Source organism: Elephas maximus, chromosome 11, assembly GCF_024166365.1.
Source record: "Elephas maximus indicus isolate mEleMax1 chromosome 11, mEleMax1 primary haplotype, whole genome shotgun sequence".
NCBI classification, from domain to species: domain Eukaryota; kingdom Metazoa; phylum Chordata; class Mammalia; order Proboscidea; family Elephantidae; genus Elephas; species Elephas maximus.
Genome location: NC_064829.1, coordinates 20,371,177 through 20,395,659, shown reverse-complemented (window position 1 = coordinate 20,395,659; position 24,483 = coordinate 20,371,177). Strand labels below are relative to the sequence as shown.

The 24,483-nt window shown below is 39.3% G+C and overlaps 1 long non-coding RNA gene and 1 other non-coding gene across 8 annotated transcripts in view; one reads left to right on the top strand and one right to left on the bottom strand.

The window, feature by feature from the left end:
• Positions 1-8,274, bottom strand: part of LOC126085171 (uncharacterized) — a 41,196-nt gene extending 32,922 nt beyond the window's left edge. For 6 of the 7 annotated variants that reach the window (XR_007519195.1, XR_007519194.1, XR_007519191.1 and 3 more), the window contains exons 1-3: positions 8,098-8,274; positions 7,676-7,780; positions 6,246-6,368 (exon numbers count right to left, since the gene is read on the bottom strand). This is a non-coding gene — a long non-coding RNA (uncharacterized LOC126085171). Of the gene's footprint in view, positions 1-6,245; positions 6,369-7,675; positions 7,781-8,055 lie in introns of all 7 variants that reach the window. The other variant, XR_007519196.1, reaches the window with a different exon arrangement.
• A 5,303-nt stretch (positions 8,275-13,577) lies between these two features.
• On the top strand, positions 13,578-13,684 carry LOC126086399 (U6 spliceosomal RNA). Its single transcript, XR_007519490.1, has one exon. It is a non-coding gene; the product is annotated as a U6 spliceosomal RNA (small nuclear RNA).
• Positions 13,685-24,483: the final 10,799 nt, after the last annotated feature.

Genomic DNA, 24,483 nt, shown 5'->3' with positions numbered 1-24,483 from the left:
AGCATTATTCACAATAGCAAAAAGATGGAAACAACTTAAGTGCCCATCAACAGAGGAATGGATAAACTGTGGTACATACACACAATGGAATACTATGCAATGATAAAGAACAATGATGAATCTGTGAAACATCTCACAACATGGATGAATCTGGAGGGCATTATGCTGAGTGAAATAGTCAATCACAAAAGGACAAATACTGTATGAGACCACTATTATACAAACTCATGAAAATGTTTACACAGAGGAAGAAACAATCTTTGATGGTCATGAGGGAGGGGAGGAGTAGGAAGGAAAAACACTAACTAGAAAATAGATAAGTGCTAACTTTGGTGAAGGGTAAGACAGTACACAATACTGGGGAAGCCAGCACAATTTGACCAAGGCAGAGTTGTAGAAGTTTCGTGGACACATCCAGACTCTCATAGGAACTGAGTTACTGGGTTGAGGGCTGGGGGGAGAATGAAGAAAACCAAAGACATAAGGGAAAGATTAGTCCAAACGACTAATGGACTACCACTACCACAGCCTCCACCAGACTGAGTCCAGCACAACTAGATGGTGCCTGGCTACCACTACAGACTGCTCTGACAGGGATCACAATGGAGGGTCCTGGACAGAGCTGGAAAAAAATGTAGAACAAAATTAAAACTAAAAAAAAAAAAATTACTGGTCTGACAGAGACTGGAGAAACCCTGAGAGTATGGCTTTGGGACATCCTTTCAACTCAGGCCTGAAGTCACTCCTGAGGTTCACTCGTCAGCCAAAGATTAAACAGGCCTATAAAACAAACAATAATACACATAGCCCAGCCGTGTATATGAGACTAAATGGGCACATCAGCCCAGGGGCAAGGACGAGAAGGGAGGAGGGGACAGGAAAGCTGGACGAATGGAAACAGGGAACCCAAGGTTGAGAAGGGGAGAGTGTTGACACTTCATGGGGTTGACAACCAATGTCACAAGACAATATGTGTATTAATTGTTCAATGAGAAAATAATTTGCTCTGTAAAACTTCACCTAGAGCATGATAAAAACAAAAACAGTTGTGTCATTCATCATAACTTGAACATGTCAAAAGTCAAGGACTACCTGTAGATCACCAGGCCTTTCTTCCAAGGTGCCTCCGGGTTCAAATTGCCAACCTTTTAATTAGCAGCCAAGTGTGTTAATCATTTGCACCACTTAGGGCCTCTGAGGGGCCCACTAAGACTCTCTAAAGGATCCCAGATGCACCCTTCATAGGAACCAAGAGCAGACTTCCCAGTATTGGGAAAAGAGAGGGAGGGAGGTGTGTGAGAGTGGAACCTACCACCCCATCCCATGCTTCCGAGTCCCTGGAGCCCAGACTGGAGGAAGACAAAAAGTACATTGAGTCAGATGAAAATGAAATTCTAAAACAAATAGTGTGTCCTAAATTCCAAAACTGTGTGGAAATTTATGAAATCAAACTGTGCTTTCACTAAGATCCCTGCCACCCAGCAGAGAGGGACTGATGGAACACAGTTGGTGGCAGCTAGTGAGAGAAATAACTTTCATATTCATAGCTTTATAAGCTGAGACTTCTCAATAAAATGGTTATGAGAATTATTTCAACCATTATAATGACCAAACTGAATCAACTACATCGTGATTTGATAGCTTACATAAAAAAAAAAAAATTCTCCAGGGAAGAATATAAACAAAACTATAGATCCATCCTTTCAGTTTTGCTGAAGATATGTTCTAATGCATAAGAATTTATGAATCTGTGTGGCCTGTTAACTAGGAGCTATTGGTGCTCAGAGGACTATGCTGGAGCGCAGAAAGGATTCTTCAGAGTTTATTTTAAGTTTTATGAAATTAAGGTTCAATGTAGTAAAGTGACAAATTAAAAAACCTGGATCTTCTGAACATTTGATCAGAGTCCATAGACGAATCCTGATCAAAAGGGGGGTAAATGTAGAACAGAATTTCAAATTTTCATGGACTCCAGACTTCCTAGAGTCATGAAGGTTGGATGAACCCCTGAAACTATTACCCTGAGATAATCTTTAAATCTTAAACCGAAACATACCCTGAAGCCTTCTTTAAACCAAACAATTAAAAAAAAAAATAGTTTAGCTTAATTAGTAAAAAAAAAAAGTCTGCCTTGAGCACTATGCTCTTTTAAGAACTATCTGTATGGGATAAAATTGACAACAGCAACTTGAAAGATTAGACAGGAACCTTAAGGGGCAGTGAATTTATGTTGATGGGGGAGGAACAACTCAGAAAAGGAGGGTGAGAATGGTCACACAGCTCAAAGAATGTAATCAGTGTCACTAAATGATACACGTAGAAACTGTTGGATTAAACAAATAAAATTATAAAACAAAAACCTAGATCTTCTGAAGTCTTTGAAGTTTTGCTCTAAAATCTTATTCTTCTATTTAAAAATCTAGCCATTAAAAAAATTAATCTCAAGGGTGCTTTTATAGCATCATTCCCAGTTTCCATAGCATCTCTAAATTCCCTTTAATTTGTTAAACTGTGTTTATAAATTAATATGTTTCTTTTCAATTTTAAGGACAACCATTGTCTGACCTAACAAAACTTTTACAAGAACTTAAATTAATTATATTTTAAACTAAGTCTTTAGCATATAGACAAAAATCACAATCAATTAAACTTTTTAAATTGGAATCACAAAACTGAGCTGTTACTAGGCTAAATGATCTACAGCATTACAAAAAAAAAGAAATCTGTTGCCATTGATTTCAACTCATAGAGACCCTATAGGACAGAGTAGAACTGCCCCATAGGGTTTCCAAGGAGCAGCTAGTGGATTCAAACTGCCATTCTTTTGGTTAGCAGCTGAGCTCTTAACCACTGTGCTGCTACGACATTACAAGTACATAAAAATAAAATATGCATGGAGTTCATAATGCAAAAATACCAATTTTACCTAGAAAAGGCCCTAGAGCCGGGGACTGGAGTTTTAATACCCATGCTAGAATCATAGATGTGGACTCAGAGTACTCAAGGTGGGAAGCTGGTACCAAGACCTTAGTACAAAGCTGGCGTCTTAGTCATCTAGTGCTGCCATACCAGAAATGCCACAAGTGGATGGCTTTAACAAAGAGAAATTTATCCTCTCACAGTCTAGTAGGCTAGAAGTCCAAATTCGGGGCATCAGCTCCAGGGGAAGGCTTTCTCTCTCTGTCGGCTCTGGAGGAAGGTCCTCGTCATCAATCTTCCCCTGGACTAGGTACTTATCGCAGAGACCTCAGGTCCAAAGGATGCACTATTCCCCTGGCTCTTGTTTCTTGATGGCATGAGGTCCCCCTGCCTCTCTGCTCACTCCTCTCTTTTATATCTCAAAAAAGATTGGCTTAAGATACAACCTAATCTTGTAGACTGAGTCCTGCCTCATTAACATAACTGTCTCTAATCTTGCCTCGTTAACATCACAGAGGTAGGATTTACAACACAGGATAATCACATTGGATAACAAAATGGTAGACAATCACACAACACTGGGAACCATGGCCTAGCCAAGCTGACACATATTTTGGGTGGACACAATTCAATCCGTGACAGCTAGGATGCACCGCGGGTTGCTTAGTCAAGAAATGAGTCTAGTAAAAATATCACCAACTGACATAGAGAAGCTATACGAAAGCTGCCATCTGCCTGGAGGTGGTTCTGGGTAGAAAAACAACTAATGGATTCCTCAAGCCCGTGCTGCATGTATGTGGTGTCCAAATTTACGGCACCACATGGTGTAGGTATCCCATGCCAAGAATTCTCATAAAAATGGTAAATGTCTGGGACCCCAGAGAAGCAAATGTAAAACCACATTACCAGGAACTTCTGCCCGCAAAGGAGCACTGTCAGGGAAATTGCCCTCTCACCATAAACAACTAGAAAAACAGGCAAAACACATTAACAAAAAACTGGTTTGGGATATTGGATAACAGACAGTGCAGAATTGTGAGCTGAGAGAAGGGGGAAGTGTGGGGAGAGGCATATGATTGTTCCAGCTCGTGGCCTGGAGAAGGTTTTCAGGCTGCGTTCCAGCCAGGGAAACCCAAGCAGAACCTATCCGTCTTGTTAGGCTCAGGAGATAGAGATTGAAATTCAAGGAGGCTGAGGTGGCCAGAATTGTGGGAAAGAGTACTAAAGAGAAGGGTGTTGTACCAAGAGGGAGCTCCGAAGAGCTGCAGAGGAGCCTTGAGCTGATTACTGCTTCTTTGCCTGCTTAGGGAAAGGGCCACAGGAAAGTATTAATCCAAACGATTGCGGCAGATCATATGGAGCTTGGAATAGTTCTCGTTCCCACCAGTCAGAATAATACATGCAGCATTGTACAGAGTCCTCAGAAGTTTCTCACCTTAGTAAAGAACCCAAACCCGTTGCCATCGAGTCGATTTCAACTCACAATGACACTATAGAGTAGAGCTTAGTAAAAAAAAAAATTTTTTTTTTTTTATAGTGGGGCTAAATTAGCCCTAGCTCAAAGCTTTTTTTTTTTTTTTTAATTGTACTTACAGAACAAACTAAACCAAAACCAAACCAAACCCACTGCCATCAAGTCAACTCTGACTCATAGCGACCCTATAGGACAGAGTAGAACTGCCCCATAGACTTTCCAAGGGGTGCCTGGCGGATTTGAACTGCTGACCTCTTGGTTATCAGCCATAGCACTTAAACACTACACCACCAGGGTTTCCCAGAACAAGCTAGCTTCTCATTAAACAGTTAGTACACATACTGTTCTATGACATTGGTTAACAACCCCGCAACATGTCAACATTCTCCCTTCTCTACCTTGGGTTCCCTATTACCAGTTTTCCTGTCCCCTCCTGCCTTCTTGTCCTTGCCCTTGGGCTGGGGTGCCCCTTTAGTCTTGTTTTGTTTTATGGGCCTGTCTAACCTTTGGCTAAAGAGTGAACCTCAGGAGCTACTTAATTACTGAGATAAAAGGGTGTCCGGGGGCCATAGTCTCAGGGTTTCTCCAGTCTCTGTCAGGCCAGTAAGTCTGGTCTGTTTTTGTGAGTTAGAATTTTGACTTACATTTTTCTCCAGCTCTGTCTGGGACCCCCTATTGTGATCCTTGTCAGAGCAGTCAGTGGTGGTAGCCAGGAACCATCCCATATCTTTTCTAACCAAGCTTAAAAGCAAGCCTCAAAAGGATCAAATATCTACAGTAAAATAATGGTGTGTCAGAACGAAGTGCAATACACTTTAAATGAATATGTTACTCAACAGTGTATTTTGATAAATTCACAATAGCCAGTATCCAATCAAAAATTAGCAGACATACCAAGAAACAGGAAAATATGACCATTAATCAGGAGAAAAATACACTAATAAGAACAAACCCAGAAATGACAAAGACAATAGAATTAGCAAAGACCTTAAAATATCTATAATATTCCATATGTTCAAGAAGCCAGAGGAAAGATTGGATATATTAAATGAAGACATGGAAGTGTACCAAGGCACATCATAACAAAACCACCAACAAACATCGATAAAGAGAAAAATCTTAAAACTTGCTAGAGAAAAAAGACAAATTCCATACAGAGGAACAAAAGTCTGAATGACAAAGACTTCTCATGAGAACTATAGAGGCCAGAGGACAATGGAGCAAGGTAATCTTTAAACAGCTGAAAGGAAAAAAACTATCAACCTAGAATTCTGTATTTACCAAAAATATCATTCAAAAATTAAGGCAATACAAAGGCTTTCCTTGACAAACTGAAGCCAAGAGACCCACCACCAGCAGATCTCCACTGAAGAAATGTTAAAGGAAGTTCCTTAGACAGAAGGGACATGACACCAGATGGGTAAATATGAAATGCATTGTTTCTCATTTTCTTGCTCCTGATACACCTCTGCCAGAGGCGCTGTGGCCCAGCCTTGTACCCAGCGCAGGCACTCCCTGAACATCAACCGGGACCAGCACTAGGCTTCTCAGGCCTCAGTGCTCAATGTTCAGAGCCAATCCCATTGCAAAGTTTCTATGGCCTCCCGTGGTGTGCATGGGATTCAATGCAGGCCCCCACCACTTGTAGCCCTTGGCATCCCTCCAGTCTCAGGAAGTCCGTCTCTACCCAGGCCGGACCACTTAGGAGGTACTTGGGGTAGTACAAGCAAGAGTGGTGATGAGGGAAGATGAAGGTGCAGAGATTAGGAAGGTATTTGTGAGGTAAAATGGACAGGACTTGCATGTGGGTTAGAGAGAGGTTAAGAACAGGGAACTGCTCTGCGGGACTCACCTGCTAAAGGCTTGAGCAGCTGGGTGGCTGGCTGTGTCCTCTGAAAGGGACCAGTTCAGAGACAGAAGGAGAAGTGAGGTGTACATCACATCAACATCGTGAGTTCTGGGCAGGAAAACACTGCTATCAAAAGAAATCAGCTTGATTTGTGAGATGCGTGACCAGAAAGTAACAAGGATGGTGTTTAAATGGTGGCCAGTGTAAAATGATGAGGAAACCAAAGAACAAATAAAAGAGAAAATGTTGTGAGGAAAAGTACCAATAATGCTGAATGCTATGCTGATGATTCTTATACTCTATATTAAAACAAAAATTACCTCACCTTTGTTGTATTAGTAAATCTACATTAAGGCAGCAAATCTTTTACAATCAAGGAATTAAGGTCCAGTTTTCTCAGATATCAGGAATTTTTTTTAACCTCTTTGGCAGTTACAATGACACTTCCAGGTACTATGACACTGTGCTGTCATTAGTACAAACTGTATGCCCTGGTTACTTCTAAGTATTCACTACTATCAACTGGAAAAAATGACTCATGGATTAATAGTACCACTGGCACAGTCTCCAAGTGTTCATTACTGCCTACTCTATGGCCCTGCTTCGTCATCTGTAACAAGATGGCGAGGTAAATGAACGAGCCAGATTTTATGGAAGATTACAAGTTGAATACACAGTGACTACTACAACCTGTCTTCAGATATTTTAACCTTACCTCTACCTTGTGGCTTAGGAGATGAGGTTATCCAAGAAAACTCTTGGATGATTCAAAACATTTCTGAAGAATCAATCGATACATGTAAATTAAAATCTAAAGATCTACAATTTACATGAAAGTTTCCAAAATCACATAGCTCATAGTTATAAATATTTAAGTGATTTTTTTTTTTTAATTTAATTGTAACCTGGAGTCAAGAAGGAATAATAGTGCTTGTCACAAAGCTCATGAGCATGCTGTGTGTACCCAGATAATCCCTCCTACCCACTTTTAAAGGCATATATTTACATTCTGAAAAAGACAGAAAAGAATATACAACTAAAAACCAAAAAAAAAAAAAGACAAAAAACCATTGCTGTCAGGTCAATTCGACTCATGGTAACCCTACAGCACAGAGTAGAACTGCCTCATAGAGTTTCCAAGGAGCAGTTGATGGATTTGAACCGCCGACCTTTAGTTAGTAGCCATAGCTCTTAATCACTATGCCACCAGGGTTTTCTATATTTAAAATACTTTAGAAACAAATTAGGCCCAGCTTTGAGTAAATTGTGAAAGCTGTGGTCCCATCCCCGGTCTTGAGTTTTTGTTTTATTGCCCCCATCCTCCCCTCCCTTCTCCTCTCTGTTTTAAAAAGAGTGAAGGGCATAACCCTTAAGAATGAGACTTCAACCTGAGGGGTGATTGGTGCCCATGGCATCACATAAAAGCCACTTACTTCACTTGCCAAGAGCTGCTTCTAAGCCAGAAGGATAGACATTACGATTGAAGCCACATGGCTGGAACAAAACGACATCTCCTTTCTGAGGCCAGGAAATGTGTCCTAGAATCAGAGGGATTTATTACATCGATTCTATTTTGATATTCCCAAGGCTGATTTTAGTTATCTAACCCTACTCCCTTTTTTTACTCCCTCCTGAGTATGCCCAGTGGCCGACCACAGGAAGCCACACCAAGTAGATCTCCGGGCCAGCCCCAGCACATACGGTAACCCCCTCCACCTTCATTCCTTTCTTTCCTTCACAGCCCGATAGTCCCAGAGGGAAAGAGCTACACAGGCTTCAGAACCCTCCATGCAGACCCTGTCAATACAGGCACCTTCTCTTCAGGAATGTCCAGCCCCTCTGGTCCTCTGCTCACCAGAACTTCAAATGAGCAGTGTCTCCCTCGCATACCCCAAATCAGGAACCGCACTGTCAGGGGGAACTTCTAGGTTTCACTGAAGAGAAAGCGGTGCACAGGGAGAAGGGGAGCAACTTATTACTGGAGCAGAGTCGAGAAATCTGAACTCCTCCTCTCAGAATAGTTTCAGCAGTGTTGAAGTGAAAAGGAGGAAATGATGAAAAATGAAAACAATTCTTTATTTCCTTTTCAAAACTGAAAGAGAAGGCAGTTACCTACATGTTAAAAAAAAGTGTAATAAAAATATAGGGCATCATTCTTCTATTGAGTCATTCATTCATTCAACAAACGTTTACTTAAGACCTGGTCTGTGTCAGGCCCAGTTTCCCACAGCCCCCTCCATCTCTAAGCTTCCTGCATTCTAGCCAGGCTAGGTACAGTGTAAGTGGAAAAATCCCTGACAGCTTTTACTTCTGAACAGGCACTCCCGGAAGTTATGTCATCGAACTGGAGTGAAGAATTGTTTTTTTCCTCTGACTCAGGAGGAGGGGCAAGTGGAGAGCTGCCCTGATGTATCCAGGACTGGGAGGTGAAGGAAGCAAGGGTGACAGGGAGGAGGGGCACTAAATATTTACTGGCTTTTATGGATAAATTCCTTGTCTACAGAGAACCAGACTGTTTTGTTTAAACATTTTAATCGGAATTTTTCTCCATTTTGCATTTTTTGAGACTTTAAACAATTTTGTTTCTTATCTAGGCCACATTATGGGTCTTACTATTTCAAAAAATTGTTGAGCACTTCCAATGTTGTATTAAAGAGTGGCATTGCCTTAAACTATGACACACTAAAGAAATATAAAAGCTGTAAGTAAAAATATAATGCTAAATGATTTTAGCTGGAGTGACAAAAAAATTGATTCATATTTTAAAATATGGTCATGTTAAAATCACTTTGTCTTATAAAATAGAGATATTTTGATGTCCTGAGTCCCACTAGAATCTGAAGCAATGGCATTTGAACAACTTTTACGAAGTTGAAACAGATTGATATCCTGTATAACACAGATTCGGAGCCAATTTGTCCCATTTCCGGTTCTAATTGGTAATACAAAATCAAAGTAGTAGGAGAAGTTTATCACCACAAGGCTGAAGATAATTCAATAAATGTTTAGACCTTTGTTGATAAATAATTTAAAGCAAAATAAATCAAGAAATAAGGGGGAGTTAAAATAAATAAAACACACATTACTTGTAATATTTATAATGGTTGTAAAGTATAGAGATATAATTGTATATTATCATTGTACTAATTGTATATTGTGTGAACATATATATTATATAGAGATATACCCATTGCCCTTGAGTCAATTCCGACTGATAGCGACCCTATAGGACAGAGTAGAACTGTCCCATAGAGTTTCCAAGGAGTGCCTAGTAAATTCGAACTGCTGACCTTTTGGTTAGCAGCCATAGCTCTTAACCACTACACCACCAGGGTTTCCATATAAAGATATAGTGTACATTATTATTAATGTATTTATAGCCGTAGACTACAGAGATCCAAACATGAGAAAGGTTAGGGGACTTCAGCTCTCAAAAGCTGCACAAAGATGTTAAGAGGTATTTGGAACTGCTTGTCTTTTCTACGGTAACCACATGAAATGCAGCGTCTCCTTTGTCAACGTAGAAGGCTTGTTACAGAGACATCATTCAAAACGAGAATCAAACTATGGGAGCTCCGTTTAAAGTGAAATGGAAAAACACATTGAGAACATGTTTACTTCCTTTAAACTATTTTATGTGGAAATGAGGCAGGTCACTGCAAAAAATTTCTAACCCAACTCACTTCTGCTTTACTGCGTGAGTTCTTGAGATTCCACATCACGACACCACGATACTCTCTCTTGCTACAAGTATAAGTCTGCTTGCAGCCATTCATGACAAGCCTCTTGAACCCACGGAAGGAGCCCTGGTAGCTCAGTGGTTAAAGTGCTCAGCTACTAACCCAAAGGTCCATAATTCAACCCACCACGGAAGAAAGACATGGCAGTCTGCTTCCATAAAGATTCGCAGCCTCGGAAACCCAGTGGGGCGGTTCTACTCTGCCCTATAGGGTTGCTATGAGTCGAAATCAGCTTGATGGCAGTGGGTTTTTTGGGTTGCAGCCATGGAGCAGATATTTGAAGTGCTTCCTTTAGTGGCAGAGAAAAGTTCTGCTAAGTATGTAATGTCTTGAAAGTAGTCTGTTATTGATCAGTGATTTTTGGAACTTCCCAATACTTGATTTCAGCTGTGAAATATAGGTCAGTTTTGCTGTGGTTATTTATCATTCGTTTATTCATTTAGCAAGTGTTTTATTGAGCAAATGGCTGTGAGCAAACAAAGGTGAATCAGATGGAGATTTGCCCTCAGGATGCTGACTTCTAATTGATGCAATGACTGGAACACGAATAACCGGATTGTACGTCACAAGTTGGTAAAGAAGATACGGATGACATGCTATCATCTGGGTTCAGGGGAGGGATGAGTACTTGCTCTACAGTGAGAGGAGGATAAAGGAGAAGGTAGAATGTAGGATTTGGAAAAGGCTTTGTGGAAGCAGAGGCATTTTAGCTGAGCTTTGATGAGCAGGTAGGTTTTAGCCATTAATTCAGTTCTGACTCATGGCGACCCCACGTGTGTCCTAGTAGAACTATGCTCCACAGGGTTTTCAATGGCTGATTTTTTTGAAGTAGGTTGCCAGGCCTTTCTTCTGAGACACCCCTGGCTGGACTTGAACTGCCAATCTTTTGGTTAGCAGCCGAGCACTTAACCATTTGTACCACCCAGGGACTCCTTTGAGATTGAGAGGAGGGGTATTTCTGTTAGAAATCACCGGGCATCATGAAGGCACCCCAGAAGCAGATAAGTCTACATAGGAGCGAGCTATAATAAATACCCTCAGAGAAATGAGCTGTCTGGCAGAATTCCTTCTGTCCCCGTGGGGACTTCAGACATCCCCCTGGTTGCTACCTGGTTTGGCTCCCAACCTTGCTGCAGCTGACAACTCAGCCCAGCCACACAGGTGCACACTATGATGAAACGTTTCACCCGCATGCCCTGACCCACAAGGCATGCAGATGGTAGAAAGCAAAATACAGAGCAGGAAAAAGTTAACAATGAATATCTGTTGACAATCTGCTAGTCATAAAGCATTGTGTTTGCCACTGGGTCACTGATGTTTTTATTGCAGCTACCAATAATTAATACTTACAACATGCCAACTACCATTCTAAGCACTCTACTCATTGAAATCCTATCAATAAGCATATAATGAATCAGATGAGGAAACTGAAGCACTAAGAGTGACTTTTGCCCAAGGTCTTAACAACTAATAAGCGGTTGAGCTGGGTTGGAGACTAGGCATTTAGACTCTCAAATCTACCTCCTTAACAGTTAATTATATTCAGCTGCCTCTCAGGTTAAATGTGACTAGAAATATTTTCCTAGTCTTCAAGGCGTGCCAGAAGTATTGCCATCCTTTCAACCCTTTAGGAGGCACAGGTAGGATGGTCTAAGAGGGAGGACAGGGAACTTCTGGCTGTTATGGCAGAAGGAGCTGCAGCAGCTGGACATCTCCACCCATATACACCCCCCCCCAAACACACACACACTCTAAACACATAGAAATGCTGACAAAACGTGACAAAATATTTTCAGTACATTTAGGGCATGAATGGCGAATGAGAAATCCCGTGAATATAAAATCCTTTAGGGCAAAGGCATTATTTTCTTCACTGCAGATCCTAGTGCTTAGAATTGTGTCAGACGCCTTTGTAGGCATTTGATAAACATTTCTTGAATGGAAAAAAGAAAAAAAAGAGGCTAGAAAGGAAAAGTAAACTCAAAGGCAAAGTAATGTATAAGCGTAAAACTGAATGGATAAGGATGATAGGAGAATTCAACACGAGCTTTAGGAGTTGGAAGCTGGGGTTTTGATGTTCATACGGGATAGAAAACAGGGCCACTAGCCTGTCTGAGAAGAAATCCCAGTTATAAAGCCAGGACTTGTCCCACCTGTGAAACAGAGACTGGAACACTCTAACTGGGCAACCAGTTGTCAGAAGCCACAGGAAGCTGGCCTGCTCTCCCTGTAATTTATCTAAACCACTCCCATTACAGGTGAGTTCAGAGGTGAAAATTAGACACCACACAGGAAATGAACCACCATGAGGAAGAATCACAAAAGAAATCATTCCCATCTAAGAACTAGGGTTAATAGAACAATATGAAAGAATCTTTAAAAGAATTATGTTTAAAATGTTGGAAGAGATAAAGGAAGAAATACAACGTATAGGGCAGAAACAGGATATTATGGGAAAAAAGAACAAACAAATTTGGAAAAAAGCGTATAGAAACCCTACGCATGAAATATATATTGACATTTGAAAAATAATCTCAACAGGCTGAACAGTTGGCTAGAGAGAGAAATAATAAATTGAAAGAAATAGCTTGGAATTCAGCCTAGAGATATAAGAAAGAAAAACATGAAAGATCAAGGAAGGTCTGGTGACCTGCTCCTGTGAAGATTACAGCCAAGAAAACCTCATGGAGCAGCTCTAACTCTGTAACATGTGGGATTGCTGTGAAATGGGATCTACTCAGTGGCAACAAGTTTTGTTTTTTTAATCTGAGTGGTGGATTCAAACTACGATGATTAATTTAACGGGGAACACAGTGAGAGAGCCAAGTGAGGGATGCAACCATATATAACTTTTTTAAATAAAATAATTACTCAGCTTAACTAGAATTTACCATGGTCAGAAGACATGTTGAATAACATTTATTATAGATATCATCGCACTATCTAAAGAAGAAAAACAAGTCTAAATCAATGAGTGTTTCATTGGCCTTACACCTGCTCTTAAAAGTACAGATTTTGATTTATATGAAGTTTTTTTTTTTTTTTTAATTAGGCATTAATGTAAAAGGTTGTCAAAGGCAAGCCTATGATAATGGAACTAATTTGATTGGTAAATAAAAGGTAAAGCAAGAAGTTTGGCTGAAAATCCAGGAGTATTCTATGTAACGCGTACAGCTCAGCATTTGAACTTGTTGCTAGGTGACGTGACTTCCACTGTGCGATTAGTGCTGATGCTTTGGAACAACATAGAGATTAAATGCAGTATTTTCTAGATAGGCCTCCAAATGGAATGTCTATATTAAACTCATATTTGACCTTGTAACAACTCTCAAACACATGATGGAAACACCAACTAAATGCTGTGAAAGTAATTTAATCTAATTTAGAAAAGAAGGGTTAAGTAAAACCACAGAAGCCCCTCAAAGAGCAAATTATGTTGAATGCTCTTGACTACTTGAACTTCAAGGGACTTTTATATATTCCAATGCTCACAAGTCAATAACTGTTTGTTCATTACTGAATGTGTTGTAAATCAAGCCTTTTGCATTAAAGTGGGATTTGCCCCATCTGAGAAAATTAAAAAAGAAAAAAATAAGTGCTTGCTTCCCCAGCACATATACTAAAATTGGAACCATACAGAAAACATTAGCATGGTCGCTACGCGAGGATGACACGCAAATTCGTGAAGTGTTCCATATTAAAAAAAAAAAAAAAAATTAATTTTAAATTTGTGTCATCCTCACTTATTTAGTATGAACCATTGATTTCTATTACTAAACCTAAAAGTTTAATAACAAAAAAAGAGAGAAGTTAAAGCCACATATCTATGGTCAACTGATTTTTTGACAAGGGTGCTAAGTCCATTTGATGGGGAAAGAAAATCTCTTCAATAAACAGTGCCAAGAAAATTGGATTTCCACACGCAGAAAAAATGAAAGAGGATCCATGTCTAGCACCATACACAAAAACAAATTTAAAATGAATTGAAGACCTAAATATGAAAACTGAAACCCTAAAATTCTTAGAAGAAAACGCAGAGGCAAGGCTGTCAGGCCCAGCTTTTAACAATGGATTACCTAATATAATAACAAAAGCACAGACAGCAAAAGACAAAATAAATAAATGGGACCTCATAAAAATTAAAAATTCTTGCTCATCAAAAGACTTTACCAAAAGAGTGAAAAGACAAGCTAATGACGAGGAGAATATCTTTGACAACCATAGGTCTGATAAGAAATGAATAACCAAAATATATATAAAACTCTGACAACAACAAAAAGACGAATAACTCAATCATAAAATGGGCAAAGGACTTGAACAGACATTTTACCAAAGAGGACATTCAAATGGCCACCAAACACATGAAAAAATCCTGGCTGTCATTAACCATCAGAGAAAGGCAAATCAAAACCACAATGAGATACCAAGGCAATGGGTTTGGTTTTGGTTTTGGTTTTTTTAGGGTGACTAAGATAAAATTGGGTAAGACAAAATAAATAAATAACAAGCATTAGCAAAAATGTAGGGAAATTGGAACTCTTATTCATTGCTGGTGTAACATAAAATGGTACAGCCATTGTGGAAAACAGTGTGGCAGTTCCTCAAAAAACTGAAAATAGAATTACCATTGTTGTTGTTAGGTGCCGCTACAACAGAAATATCACAAGTGGATGGCTTTAGCAAAGAGAAATTTATTTTCTCACAGTCTAGTAGGCTACAACCAAAACGAACCCATTGCTGTCGAGTTGGTTCCAACTCATAACCACCCTATAGGACAGTGTAGAACTGCCCCGATAGACTTTCCAAGGAGCGCCTGGTGGATTCCAGCTGCTGACCTTTCAGTTGGTAGCTGTAACTCTTAACCACTATGCCACCAGGGTTTCCTCTAGTAGGCTAGAAGTCCAAATTCAGGGTGCCAGGTCCAGGAGGAGGCTTTCTTCTCTCTGTCAACTCTGGAGGAAGGTCCTTGTCATCAATCTTCCTGTGCTGTAGGAGCTTCTCTGTGCGGGAATCTCAAGTCCAAAGGGCGTGTTCTGCTCCCTGTACTGCTTTTTTGGTGGTATGAGGTCCCCATGTCTCTCTGCTCACTTCTTTCTTTTATATCTCAAAAGAGATTGACTTAAGACACTATCTAATCTAGTAGATCTCATCTCTATACCTGTCATTAATCTATCTCATCATATCATAGTGATCGGATTTACAACACATGGACAAATTATGTCAATCACAAAATGGAGGACAACCACACAATACTGGAAATCATAGCCTAACTAAGTTGACATACATTTTTGGAGGACACGATTCAGTCCATGACGGGTGCTTTCAAGTTGGTCCCAACTCATAGCGACCTTATGTATGACAGAACCAAACACTGCCTAATCCTGTGCTATCCTCACAGTTGTTGCTATGATTGACCCCATTGTTGCAGTCACTGTGTCAATCCATCTCATTAGGGCTTTCCCTTTTTTTGCTGATCCTCTACTTTACCAAGCATGATGTACTTCTCCAGGGACTGGTCTCTCCTGATAACATGTCCAAAGTACATGAGACAAAGTCTTGCCATCCTCTCTTCTAAGGAGCACTCTGCCTGTATTTCTTTCAAGACAGACTTATTCGTTCTTCTGGCAGTCCATGGTATATTCAATATTCTTCGCCAACACCATAATTCAAAGGCATCAATTCTTCTTTGGTCTTCCTTATTTATTGTCCAGCTTTCGCATGCATATGAGGTGACCGAAAATACCATGGCCTGGGCCAAGCTCACCTTAGTCCTCAAAGTGATATCTTTGCTTTTTAATACTTTAAAGAGGTCTTTTGCAGCAGATTTGCCCAATGCATGATTTCTTGACTGCTCCTTCTATAGGCCTTAATTGTGGATCCAAGTAAAATGAAATCTTTGACAACTTCAGGCTTTTCTCTGTTTATCATGATGTTGCTTACTGGTCCAGTTGTGAGGATTTTTGTTTTCTTTATGTTGGGGTGTAATCACTAGTTTTTTTTTTTTTTTTAATCTATACCGAAGGCTGCATTCTTTTATCTTCATCAATAAGCGCTTCAAGTTCTCTTCACTTTCAGCAAGCAAGGTTATGCCATCTGCATATCTCAAGTTGTTAATGATTCTTCCTCCAATCCTGATGCCCCGTTCTTCTTTGTATAGTCCAGCTTCTCAGATTGTTTGCTCAGCACACAGACTAAGTATGGTGAAATGATACGGGCCCAATGCTTATCTTTCCTGATTTTAAACCACTGAGTATCCCCTTGTTCTGTCTGAATGACTGCCTCTTGATCTATGTACAGGTTCCTCATGAGCAAGAGTAAGTGTTCTGAAATCCTCATTTTTCACAATGTTATCTATAGTTTGTTATGATCCATGCAGTCAAATGCCTTTGCATAGTCAATAAAACACAGATAAACATCTTTCTGGTATTCTCCACTTTCAGCCAAGATCCATTTGGCAAAAATATGTATCAAAAATCTTTAAAAAGTACAGCCTTAGACTTGGAAATACTGTATTTAAAAATTTACAATAAGGAAATAGTTAGAAATGATGTACTAAGGGGATTCCCTGGATGATGCAAACATTTAAGCACTCAACTACAAGTCAAAATGTCGGTAGTTTGAACCCACCCAGAGGCACCTCAGAAAACAGGCCTGGAGATCTGCTTCCGAAAGGTCATAGCCTTGAAAACCCTATGAAGGAGTTGTACTCTGCACACATGGGCTCACCTTGAGTCAGAATTGACTTGACAGAAACTAGTAACAACAATGCACTAAGATCTTTAATTTTTTAAGATTTTTTTTAAAATAAGAATTTTAGGAGGAGGAGCCAAGATGGTGGAATAGACAGATACCTCCGTCTAGCCCTTTTTACAACAAAGACCCCAAAAAACAAGTGAAAGGAGTATATTTGTGACAAGCTGGGAGCCCTGAGCATCAAAGGCAAGCTTAGACAATGAATTGAGGGGCAGAGGGAGGAAGAGGCCATTCAGAAGTGGAGAGGAATTACCAGACCTGAATCGCGGGGAGCCCCCAGGCACCATTCCCAAAGTGGTGGCGGTGGCGGCAGGCTGGCACTAGCCTGCGGCTGCAGTTTCCTCATGGAGAAACAGCCAGCCACACAGCCCACTCACACCTCTGGAACCTGAGGAGAACTGTGTTCTCTCGGCAAAAGCTAAGTATTTGCATATGTTTTACAGAACAGAGACACATTTTCCTCAGAGACACTTGGGGGTCAGTTCTCAGCCCCCTGCCTTGTTAAGAGCGTGACCCTCCTGCTGCAATCAGATACCAGTATATACGCCAATCACCCCTACCCCTCTAAGTTGTATGACAGAGCCTGTACCACACACTTGATATCAGCTACCTGGAAACCTGAGCTGAATTCATGCAAGAAAACTGAATGGACTCCTAGACTGATACACCTGATAACAGCTCTAGCCAGCTGGGGACAGGACACCAGAGCTCCAAAGGCAAAAATAATCAAGCTAGCTCACTCAAGCAATCCATAGGAGTATACCAAAACAAAACAAAGCAAGCAGCTACAACAGAGTAAGCAAGCATAAACTAAGGCAATAACTTCTAGATGGCTCAGAGACAACAGTCAATATCAAGTCAAATAAAGAAACAGACCGTGATCACCTCAACAGCTCTCAAAACAAAGAATACAGGGATCTTCTAGATGATCCCTGTATTCTAGAGGAATACAAAAGTTTAATATACAGAACCTTTCAAGACATCAGGAAGAAAATGAGGCAATAAGCAGAACAAGCCAAGGAACACACAGATAAAGCAACTGAAGAAATTAAAAAAATTATTCAGGAACATAATGAGAAGTTTAATAAGCTGGAAAAACCCAGAGACAGACAGCTATCAGAAATTCAGAAGATTAACAATAAAATGACGGAATTAGATAACTCAATAGAAAGTTGGAGGAGCAGAGTTGAGCAAGTAGAAGCTAGAATTTCTGAACTCGAAGATAAATCACTTGGCACTAATATATTTGATGAAAAATCAGATAAAAGAATTAAAAAAAAATGAAGAAACCTTAAGAATCATGTGGGACTCTACCAAGAGAAATAACCTATGAGTGACTGGAGTGCCAGAACAGGGACGGATAACAGAAAATACAGAGAAAATTGTTGAAGGTTTGTTGGCAGAAAACTTCCCTGATATTGTGAAAGATGAGAAGATATCTATCCAAGATGCCCATTGAAGTCCAAATAAGGTTGGTCTTAAAAGAAAGTCACTAAGACATATTATAATCAAGCTTGCCAAAACCAAAGATAAAGAGACAATTATAAGAGCAGAGAGGAATAAAAGAAAAGTCACCTACAAAGGAGAGCCAATAAGAATAAGCTCAGACTACTCAGCAGAAACCAAGCAAGCAAGAAGGCAATGGGATGACATATTTGAAAAATCGAAGGAAAAAAATTGCCTGCCAAGAATTGTATATCCATCAAAACTGTCTCTTAAATATGAAGGTGAAATTAAGACATTTCCAGATAAACACAAGTTGAGGGAATTCATAAAAACCAAACCAAAACTACAAGAAATACTAAAGGGAGATCTTTGGTTAGAAAATCAATAATATCAGGTATCAACCCAAGACTAGAACACTGGGCAGAGCAACCAGAAGTCAACCCAGACAGGGAAATCCAAAAAAACAAAGCAAGATTAAAAAAAAAAAAAAGCCCAGCACAGGGTAACTGCGATGTTACTATATAAAAGAAGACAACATTAAAATAATAAAGAGGGACTAAGAAATGTAATCATACACCTTCCATATGGAGAGGAAGATACGGCAATACAAAGAAATAACAGTTAGTTTTAAATTTAGAAAATAGGGGTAAATAATAAGGTAACCACAAAGGAGACAAACTATCCTACTCATCAAAATAAAATACAAGAAAAAAAGAGAGACTCAGCAGAAACACAATCAACAACAAATACAAGAAAAGGACAATATATAAAGAAAATCTACTTGCCACATAAAATCAAGTGGGAAAAAGAAACTGTCAACACACACAAAAAACATCGAAATGATAGTACTAAATTCATACCTATCCATAACTACCCTGAATGTAAATGGACTAAATGCACCAATAAAGAGACAGAGAGTGGCAGAACGGATTAAAAAACAAGATCCGTCTATATGCTGTCTACAAGAGACACACCTAAGACTTAGAGACACAAACAAACTAAAGCTCAAAGGATGGAAAAATCTATATCAAGCAAACAACAATCAAAAAAGAGCAGGAGTGGCAATATTAATTCCTGACAAAATAGACTTTAAAGTTAAATCCATCAGAAAGGATAAGGAAGGACACTATATAATGATTAAAGAGACAATGCACCAAGAATATATAACCATAGTAAACATTTATGCACCCAATGACAGGGCTGCAAGATACATGAAACAAACTCTAGCAGCATTGAAAAATGAGATAGACAGCTCCACAATAATAGTAGGAGACTTCAACACGCCACTTTTGGTGAAGAACAGGACATCCAGAAAGAAGCTCAATAAAGACACGGAAGATCTAAATGCCACAATCAACCAACATGACTTCGTAGACACATATAGAACACTCCACCCAACAGCAACCAAGTATACTTTATTTCTAGTGCACATGGAACATTCTCTAGAATAGACCACCTATTAGGTCATAAAGCAAGCCTTACCAGAATCCAAAATGTTGAAATATTACAAAGCATCTTCTCTGACCATAAGGCCATAAAAGTGAAAATCAATAATAGGAAAAGCAGGGAAAAGAAATCAAACACTTGGAAACTGAACAATACCCTGCTCAAAAAAGACTGGATTTTAGAAGACGTTAATGATGGAATAAAAAAATTCATAGAATCCAGTGAGAATAAAAACACTTCCTATCAGAACCTTTGGGACACAGCAAAAGCGGTGCTCAGAGGCCAATTTATATCAATAAATGCACACATCCAAAAAGAAGAAAGGGCCAAAATCAAAGAACTATCCCTACAACTTGAACAAATAGAAAGAGAGCTACAAAAGAAACCCACAGGCACCAGAAGACAACAGATTAAAAAAAAAAATTAGAGCTGAACTAAATGAAATAGAAAACAGGAAAACAATTAAAAGAATTAACAAGACCAAAAGCTGGTTTTTTGAAAAACTCAACAAGATTGATAAATCACTGGCCCAAATGACAAAAGAAAAACAGCTGAGGAAGCAAATAACCCGAATAAGAAACAAGATGGGCGGTATTACAACAGACTCAACTGAAATTAAAAGAACCATATCAGATTACTATGAAAAATTATACTCAAATTAGAAAACCTAGAAGAAATGGATGAATTCCTAGAAACACACTACCTACCTAAACTAACACAAACAGAGATAGAACAACTAAATAGACCCATAACAAAAGAAGAGATTGAAAAGGTAATCAAAAAACTCCCAACAAAAAAATGCCCTGGTCTGGAGGCTTCACTGCAGAGTTCTACCAAACTTTCAGAGAAGAGTTAACACCACTACTACTAAAGGTATTTCAGAGCATAGAAAAAGACGGAATTCTCCCAAACTCATTCTATGAAGCCAGCGTATCACTGATACTAAAACCAGGTAAAGAGTCCACAAAAAAAAGAAAATTACAAACCCATATCCCTCATGAACACAGATGCAAAAATCCTCAACAAAATTCTAGCCAATAGAATTCAACAACATATCAAAAAAAATCATGCACCATGACCAAGTGGGGTTCATACCAGGTATGCAGGGATGGTTCAACAACAGAAAAACAATTAATGTAACCCACCAAATAAATAAAACAAAACACAAGAATCACATGATTTTATCAATTGATACAGAAAAGGCATTTGACAAAGTTCAACACTTATTCTTGATAAAAACTATCAGCAAAAAAGGAATAGAAGGAAAATTCCTCAACATAATAAAGGGCATTTACACAAAGCCAACAGCCAACACCCTAAATGGAGAGAACCTGAGAACATTCCCACTGAGATTGGGAACCAGACAAGGATGCCCTTTATCACCACTCTTATTCAACATTGTGCTGGAGGTCCTAGCCAGAGCAATTAGGCTAGATAAAGAAATAAAGGGCATCCAGATTGGCAAGGAAGAAGTAAAAGTATCTCTATTTGCAGATGACATGATCTTATACACAGAAAACCCTAAGGATTCCTCCAGAAAACTACTGAAACTAATAGAAGAGTTCAGCAGAGTATCGGGATACAAGATAAACATACAAAAATCAGTTGGATTCCTCTACACCAACAAAAAGAACATCAAAGAAGAAATCACCAAATCAATGCCATTTAGAGTAGCCCCCAAGAAGATAAAATACTTAGGAATAAATCTTACCAGAGATGTAAAAGACTTATACAAAGAAAACGACAGTACATTTCTGCAAGGAACCAAAAAAGACTTATAAAAGTGGAAGAACATACCTTGCTCGTGGATAGGAAGACTTAACATTATAAAAATGTCTATCCTACCAAAAGCGATCTACACATTTAATGCAATTCCGATCCAAATCCCAAGGACATTCTTTAATGAGATGGAGAAACAAGTCACCAATTTCATATAGAAGGGAAAGAGGCCCCGGATAAATAAGGCATTTCAGAAAAAGAAGAACAAAGTGGGAGGCCTTACTCTACCAGATTTTAGAACCTATTATACCACCACAGTAGTCAAAACAGCCTGGTACTGGTACAACAACAGATACATGGACCAATGGAACAGAATTGAGAATCCAGACATAAATCCACCCACATATGAGCAGCTGATATTTGACAAAGGCCCCAAAACAGTTAGCTGGGGAAAAGACAGTCTTTTTAACAAATGGTGCTGGCATAACTGGATATCCATCTGCAAAAAAATGAAACAAGACCCATACCTCACTCCATGCACAAAAACTAACTCAAAATGGATCAAAGACCTAAATATAAAGTCTAAAACAATAAAGATCATGGAAGAAAAAATAGGGACAACGGTAGAAGCCCTAATACATGGCATAAACAGTATAGAAAACATTATAAAGGACGTAGAAGAAAAACTAGATAACTGGGAGCTCCTAAAAATCAAACACCTATGCTCATCCGAAGACTTCACCAAAAGAGTAAAAAGACCTACAGACTGGGAAAAAGTTTTTAGCTCTGACATTTCTGGTCAGCACCTGATCTCTAAAATCTACATGATACTGCAAAAACTCAACTGCAAAAAGACAAATAACCCAATTTAAAAATGGGCAAAAGATATGAATAGACACTTCACTAAAGAAGACATTCGGGTAGCTAACAGATATATGAGGAAATGTTCACGGTCATCAGCCATTAGAGAAATGCAGATCAAAACTACAATGAGATTTCATCTCACTCCAGCAAGGCTGGCATTAATCAAAAAAACACAAAATAAGAAATGTTGGAGAGGTTGTGGAGAGATTGGAACACTTTTACACTGCTGGTGGGAATGTCAAATGGTACAACCACCTTGGAAATTGATTTGGCACTTCCTTAAAAAGCTAGAAATAGAACTGCCATACCATCCAGCAATCCCACTCCTTGGAATATATCCTAGAGAAATAAGAGCCTTTACACGAACAGATATATGCACACCCATGTTTATTGCAGCACTGTTTACAATAGCAAAAAGATGGAAGCAACCAAGGTGCCCATCAATGGATGAATGGATAAATAAATTATGGTATATTCACACAATGGAATACTACGCATTGATAAAGAACAGTGAGGAACCTGTGAAATATTTATAACATGGAGGAACCTGGAAGTCACTAATGACGCTGAGTGAAATTAGTCAGTTGCAAAAGGACAAATATTGTATAAGACCACTATTATAAGAACTTGAGAAATAGTTTAAACTGAGAAGAAAACGTTCTTTTGTGGTTACGAGAGTGGGGAGGGAGGGAGGGAGGGTGGGAGAGGGGCATTCACTAATTAGGTAGTAGATAAGAACTACTTTAGGTGAAGGGAAAGACAGCACACAATACAGAGGAGGTCAGCACAATTGGACTAAACCAAAAGCAGTTTCCTGAATAAACTGAATGCTTCGAAGGCCAGCTTAGTAGGGGCAGGGGTCTGGGGACCATGGTTTCAGGGGACATCTAAGTCAACCGGCAAAATAAAATCTATTAAGAAAACATTCTACATCCTGCTTTGAAGAGTGGCGTCTGGGGTCTTAAACGCTAGGAAGCAGCCATCTGAGATGCATCGATTGGTCTCAATCCACCTGGATCAAAGGAGAATGAAGAACACCAAGGACACAAGGTGATTACGAGCCCAAGAGACAGGAAGGGCCACGTGAACCAGCGACTACATCATCCTGAGACCAGAAGAACCAGATGGTGCCCGGCTACAACCGATAACAGCCCTGACAGGGAACACAACAGAGAAGCCCTGAGCGAGAAGGAGAGCAGTGGGACACAGACCCCAAATTCTCATAAGACCAGACTTAACGGTCTGACTGAGACTAGAAGGACCCTGGTGGTCATGGTCCCTAGACCTTCTATTGCCCCAGGACAGGAACCATTCCCAAAGCCAACTCTTCAGACATGGATTGGACTGGACAATGGGTTGGAGAGGGATGCTGGTGAGGAGTGAGCTTCTTGGATCAGGTGGACACTTGAGACTATGTTGGCATCTCCTGCCTGGAGGGGAGATGAGAGGGTGGAGGGGGTTAGAAGCTGGCGAAATGGAAACGAAAAGAGAGAGTGGAAGGAGAGCGTGGGCTGTCTCATTACGGGGAGAGTAATTGGGAGTGTTTTTTTTATTTTGTAGCAAGGTGTATATGGGTTTTTGTGTGAGAGACTGACTTGATTTGTAAACTTTCACTTAAAGCACAATAAAAATTATTTTAAAAAAGAATGTTTACCATAATATTATTTTCAATATCAAAATATGAAAAACAATTCAATACTAAAAAATAGAAGGATGTTTATAATAATTCACATGAAGGAATGTTATACAGCCATTGAAAGACTGATTAACAGGAGAGAATATTCACGATATAGTGCTTTTTTTCCATTTTAGTGCCTAACTGAGGGAGAGGGGAAGCTACTAGATATCACATACAGTACCTTTTCTTTTTTAAACTTAAACTCATGTAAACCAACAGAGGGAAAAAAATAAAAGGGATATATACCAAACTGTTAGCAGCTCTTATACCCATAGGGTAGGATTATGTTTTTTTCTTTGTGCTTTTCTATGTTTTTGTATAAAAGCAAAACTAAATGTGAGTAGTCATCAACCGTAAGACAATTTGCAGCATTTGTTGTGACAGCATCTATCAAAAAGTGGTAGTTGACTCAAACGGAATTACTTTGTTTTAGAAAGAAATTATTCTTCCCAGAAAACAGTGATCCCCATGAATAGACAAGAAGGCGCAACATTCTTTTTTATTTATAGTTACTCCTATAACTGAATTATACTCCTTTGGAAAATGTAGTTAACGTAGTGGCTTGAGCTTCAAGACATGCAGTATGTAAGGCTTG